A 6,000-nucleotide genomic window follows, 5' to 3' on the forward strand; every position below is an offset into this window, starting at 1 on the left:
ACGAGACATGCTTTAATCATGCCTGTAATATGTAACGCTTTACTTTAAAATGTTGGACCAACGTTGACTTGAAATTAGGGATCATCAGCACTTGAAAAATGTTGCTTTCCATAGCAGTGTTTCCATAGCAAAATCGCCAAATTGTTTTAATTCTATAAATTTGACCCTGACGAGAAATGTGAGTTTCAACAAAGAGCGAACATTTAGTTCAGTTTTTAAACCGTTAAATAAGTTAAGACAAAGTGGTCACTTATACAAATGCAAGTTCTTTCTTTTATGAAGCACTCAGATACTCACGAGGGCTGAAAAGATTAGGAAAAAGGTGTTTTAAGATGCATCGTCCCTTATTTTACTTAGGCGTTTATCTTATAGTGAGCGCGACATTGATTGTATGTACAAACACCATAAAGAAATTTAAAATGGTGCTTAGATTGTTTATAACATTCTATCTTGCCATCTGAGTTAGTAATATAGGACTCTTTTGGTCGAACAATCAAATACAAAATTCCCCAGAACGCATTATTTAATGAAAAATCAATTTTAAAGTGTATGCTGTTTTTCAGATCAGATCATTTGTAAACGATTGAGAAAGGTAGACTTTTGATAACTTTCAAGATAATTGAAAACAAAATGCCTTGCTTTCAAGCCTCTAGGTAAATAAGACTGCTTCATTTTCTAGATGTAACATTTTTACATTGAACGTTTGATAAGTGATTTACATTGGCCACTCCACGTACCAAGACTCCCACTCCTTGCCCCGTCCTCAGACAGCATACACAAGTTTCCTTTTGGAAAGGTATATTATTCATCCTTCACATCCCGAGACCCATTGAACACGCCCGTTAGCTTGGGAATCTTTTTTCAGTTGGTACTTAAGCTTTTTTTTAATTCTCAATGTCGCGTGAGAAATGTTCATACGGAACGATGGTGCATCTTTGCTACAACGTACAGAAGAAATTAACAACATCATGCATGGTAGATTAATCGTAGCAAATTGTGCCTGGAATTGTGACCAATACCCGTCGCAATCAGGGAACATCTACGAAAATAATTTTATAGGCCTCTACAATTTATGTTTTTAAAACAAGAGATATCATTGAAATTGTTTTTCTGAGATAGTATCTTATTTTATCGTCCGTCTTTTTAATCTTAAAGGAACGCTAACAGTGTTTAGTGCGCTCTTCTATTCCAGATGTAACCCAACATTTCGCTTCATTTTTCTCAGCCTGTTTTGCTTCCAACCAATACTAGTAAATCAGTTTCAAGAAATGTATAAGTATTTCTGAACACTTTTACAAGTTTAAGGGATCAATTTCTGACGTAAAGAAGATAAATTATTTGCGTCTTTGTTGGGCTCTTAACACAAACATTGAATTACAATAACGTAATATAGGTTATTAATAATGTACATTATTGACAAAATGGGAAACTATAATAGATAACAATTAAATTGCACATTAGTTCTTAGAGATAAGACGACGAGCAATTTCGCAACTAAGGGCCAGAATTGATAGCATCACAAAAACATGACCAAGGCTTAAAATATAAATAGCCAACCTTTCTGGAGTATGCTTTCTGGATATTTTATAGAATATACTTTATTAAAATCTGCAATCAGATTGTTGAAAGAATTTGCTTTTAAATTAAACTGATTACCCTTAAATAGATTAAAACCAGTTTTTCTAAATTTCAGTGTGATCTTTTTATAAATTGATAGTCTGCTGATCTGAGCACAATCTATTAACACCAAAACACTTGCAGTCGTTTCATTAAAGCAAGGCTCCTTCCACCAATAGGATGGGACTTTCGCAACCCAAAACTGAGCTAGCAATATTATTGACAACATTGATGTCTTTAAAAATGATGAAAATATACCATGCTCACTTGATATGAAAAAAAACATTAAAATAATAAACAGGATGGCTACGACCTTACCTTGAAGCTTTTCTGCTTGCAGACTTTGCAAATATAGGTGAGATTACCTGTCAGAACTGTGATGGCCGAACAGTGAAGTGCAGTTTTATTAGGAAGGCCTGATCAGAGTGCTGCCACCTTGGCACAATCGATGGTGAGGGAAAGAGAAAGCGACTCGTCTCACGACATCACGTTCTCCTGCGTCCAACAGGATCTCCAGTACGTCAGGGCAACGTACTGTATGCCCCCGGAACTTCCAGCAGCAATCGAGGATTCGGAGGAGCTGATGGTGATTTTCTTAGAAGGTTACTTATAAGGAGAGTTTATTTAAATCATTCGCTTACCACAACATTAGATTTTATGGGCTCTTTTTGTCGAGAGTGTAGTCGGCGAGTCTGGATTGCAATGGAAAATAACTACTGTATTTCTTCTCGCAGAAGTCTCGATAATGTGCGCTGAGGGGGATGTTGTTAAACTCATAGTTCAATGTTTTTTTTATGCTGCGGTGTTTTACTGAGAGATTGGGTGACGTTTCTGTTGATTTTGAGGTGCAAAGGTGAAAAGGCTCACGGATATTGTATGGGCCGATATTTAAAATCTGTAATATATGCAGTTTTCAATACTAAGTGGTTACAATAGGAACTGTTGACGTCCGATGTTAATGCGCTTCATAGTTTCTATAGATAATTTACCCATTTTCACATATCCATGTCATCGCTGCATTGTGCAAAATTACCCTCCCGCCATTTCATGAATGTACAGTTTCACAAATAACATTTGTCTGCACATCATATCACAATTATAGAAAAAAATATGCGGTTGCAACCAACGGTATGGATCGCTTGGGAGGGAGTGTTTCGCAAAATCAAAGTTTTCAAGACTGCTTAGATAAGAGCTTTCCGTCACAAGAAAACAAATGTATAGATCTTAAAAATGCTAGATACTAACAATGACACTTTTAAAATCAGGTCAACGAAGTGAATAAATAACGCAGTGGTTACTAAATTAATTTGGTAGGAGTGTTCGCGGAGAGCAGTTCGCGCGGGTCTTGAAAGATGGAAGGAACATCTCGCAACAGGGAAGAAGAAAAGGCTAAAGTGGAAAGGGATAATATAAACAGAGTCAGTAAATTAACCTTGGCTGACAAGCGAATTGAGCTACCCACGGGTAAGAATATTAGAATTAAAAAGTGAAGTAAATAATTGAATCATAGAGATGAAATATTAATGGTTCAGGAATAGGCAAGCAAGGCTTCATTCATTTGGAGGGAACTACTAAATATGGCCTCCAGAAAAAGAACATAGGAATCATTATCACCTTTACTATTGATGTTTGTATGACAACTATAATAAAACGCCTAAAGTAAACATTGTCCAAGTAGGAAACTATAAAGTGATAAGTGAAACCTGCTAAATTCCAATAAATGTCAATGCATACAGCTTAGTCGGGTGTAGCATGTTCGGGACGAACAGGACACTTGCAGAGTGAAGCATGCAGAACACGTGGGAATTGAAATACTAAGAGTTATAACATGGTGGAAGATTTAACTGTATGAAGCAATGAATAGAAAATTTTAGTGAGCAGAATAAAGTTAGCTGACGTTATATTCCTATTGGTGGGTTAAAGGGAGAGGATGTAGAAGAGGCCAAACTCAGAGTAATGCTGTGGTTTCAATAATGAAGAGGGAATTGTACTGATTGAGGTGACAGAAATAGAAAGGAACAAAACTAGTAAATGTAAGAATGAGAACTTCAGGTTTAAATAACCAGTAACCCAGGATGTATGTTGACAACCAAAAATCAGGTGATGGGTGGGTGTGACTTGGTGCAGCAGAGGTGTTTTGGATGAACTGAAGTTTATGGAGGGGAGTATTGTGTCCAACCAGGAGGAAACTGACAGACATATTCAGAGGTGATAAAGACAGATATGTTTGGTATATATTTACCATCATTACAAGGTACTATCATCCTTGAAATAACAAAGTAACTCTCAACGTTGGATTAAAATTTCAAGATTATACTTAGGCTTTAGGTTGTTAAGTGTGAATGCAAAATAAGATAGCTTTTGGTAAAACTCATGCCTGTGAGTGAGAACCCCTACTGCGGAAGTTTAATGTCAAAGTTATAGGCTGACGTTTCAGAGCACCACTGAAGGAACATCGTGTTTCAAATGAGATGTTAGAAAATAAGCTGTTCTCTCAGGTGGATGTAAAGTTGTGTTTGCCAATATTGGTCTTTCAATTAACATCTGTAGTACAAATTATTAATATTGTATTGCTGTTCTCTGGATCTTGCTTGGTGCAACTTGATTACCACATTGCCTACTTTCTAACACTGACTACTAATTAAGTGCTTCATTAGTTAATTAGTTGGGGTTGTCTTGAGGTTGTGAAAATGCATTTTAATGTTCTTTAAATGGAACCTACAGTACATTTAGCAACTTTCATATTGATTAAGCTCTGATGGCATTGCTCATTGTTTAAATTTAAACTATTTTACTTTCTATCTCTCTTTATCTCTTAAAACATTTTTACTTTCCCTCTCTATTTCTCTTTCTATTCTTAATTCATCCTTTCTAATTTGCACATTCTGCTTATTTCACAATAGTTCATTCTGATTGCCTGCAAGCTGCAATTTCTTGGCCTATTCACTCAGAATCTAGATGCTTTTTTCCTTCACTGCAATGTTATCATCTAGCATTTGCAGCAAGTTGCAATGTAAATAATGCAAAAATTTAAATACCTAAAAGCAAGCATTCCTAACAGAGATAGTGTTGGATCATTTGCCATAACAAATTATGGGCCAGTGAAGTCGTAATAGTGAATTGGAAATTGAGATGAAAAGAGCGTATTGAAGGCTTCTTTAAGAGGCATGGATTTGTAGTATTTACACTTTGGTAACAGGCAGTAAATGCTGGTAAAGCAGGCATACATCATGATGGCAGCATAATAATAGGACAAAGGGACTCAATTACAGAAAAGACTACAGAGGCAACCTTGAGGTTAGAAATAGACCTGCAAAGCGAAATAACAGGTCAGAAAATAGGACTGGGCTGAGATATCCTGACAAAGAAAAAAATTTTCTGAGCCGAAGGCCTGGGAGTGTGAATAGATGGGTTAGGGGCACCATAGAGTCATAGTCACGGAGTTATACAGCATGGAAACAGGCCTTTTGGCCCAACTTGACTATGCCAACCATTTAACTGAATTTGGCCCATATCCCCCTAAGCATTTCTTATCCATGTACCTGTCCAAATGTCTTTTAAACATTGTAATTGTACCAGCCTCCACCACTTCCTTTGGCAGCTCATTCCACATACCCACCACACTCTGTGTGAAGAAGTTGCCCCTCGGGTCCCCTTTAAATCTTTCTTCTCTCATTTTAAATCACTGACAATGACTTGGAAATCTCGGACAATGGGATTATTCACAGACCTTGAAGGCAGACAGTTCAGAGGAAGAGTCTGCCATTTATTTGAATAACGTAAGAGTTAGTTCACAAAGGGTTTAGGATTTCTGTTGCATCATTACAATAGTCCACAAACAAGATGAGACTTGGCATAAAGTAAATTGCAGTGATGTGATATTGATTATGTCTAGCAAAGACAATATAGTGGAGAGGAAGAGACTGCATGAGTTCTGAGGAAGATTTTACCGTCTTCAAGACTCCTAATTACAGAATTGCTAAATGGACTGAAACAAGCACAGATTGGGTTGGATACATTGAGGATGTGAAGGCAGTTCGAAAGTCTGAAGATCTTCTGATGATGTGCACCAGACATGGACCTACTAATGTCAGCTCAGTACAGCATGGCCAGCGTGAAATAAGACTGAGCAAAAATTGTCATGAAAGAATTGAATACCATGGAGATAATCTGGGATGGGAAAGTCTGAGGAGGACTTCTTGACTCAAAATGTGATAGGTGGAAAGAGTTAAGGTTTGGGATCAACTGCCAGTCAGAGTGGGAGTCAGGATAAAAGGCAGTGTGAAAACAGAGGCACAAAGATAGATAACTTTACAAAGCAATTAGAGATTGTTACAATTGAGTTCATGGTATTCAGTAATGGACCAAATACATTGTATAGTT

At 36.9% G+C, this 6,000-nt stretch overlaps 1 protein-coding gene across 2 annotated transcripts in view; it reads right to left on the reverse strand.

Moving 5' to 3' along the window:
* The window catches only part of puraa (purine-rich element binding protein Aa), a 28,767-nt gene extending 26,711 nt beyond the window's left edge, over positions 1 to 2,056 (reverse strand). For both annotated transcript variants that reach the window (XR_007956258.1, XM_052014905.1), the window contains exon 1: positions 1,936 to 2,056. The gene's annotated coding sequence lies outside the window, so the exon portion shown is untranslated. The remainder of the gene's footprint in view (positions 1 to 1,935) is intronic.
* Between the last annotated feature and the right edge of the window lie 3,944 nt (positions 2,057 to 6,000).

Source organism: Pristis pectinata, chromosome 4 (assembly GCF_009764475.1).
Source record: "Pristis pectinata isolate sPriPec2 chromosome 4, sPriPec2.1.pri, whole genome shotgun sequence".
Classification (NCBI taxonomy): Eukaryota; Metazoa; Chordata; class Chondrichthyes; order Rhinopristiformes; family Pristidae; genus Pristis; species Pristis pectinata.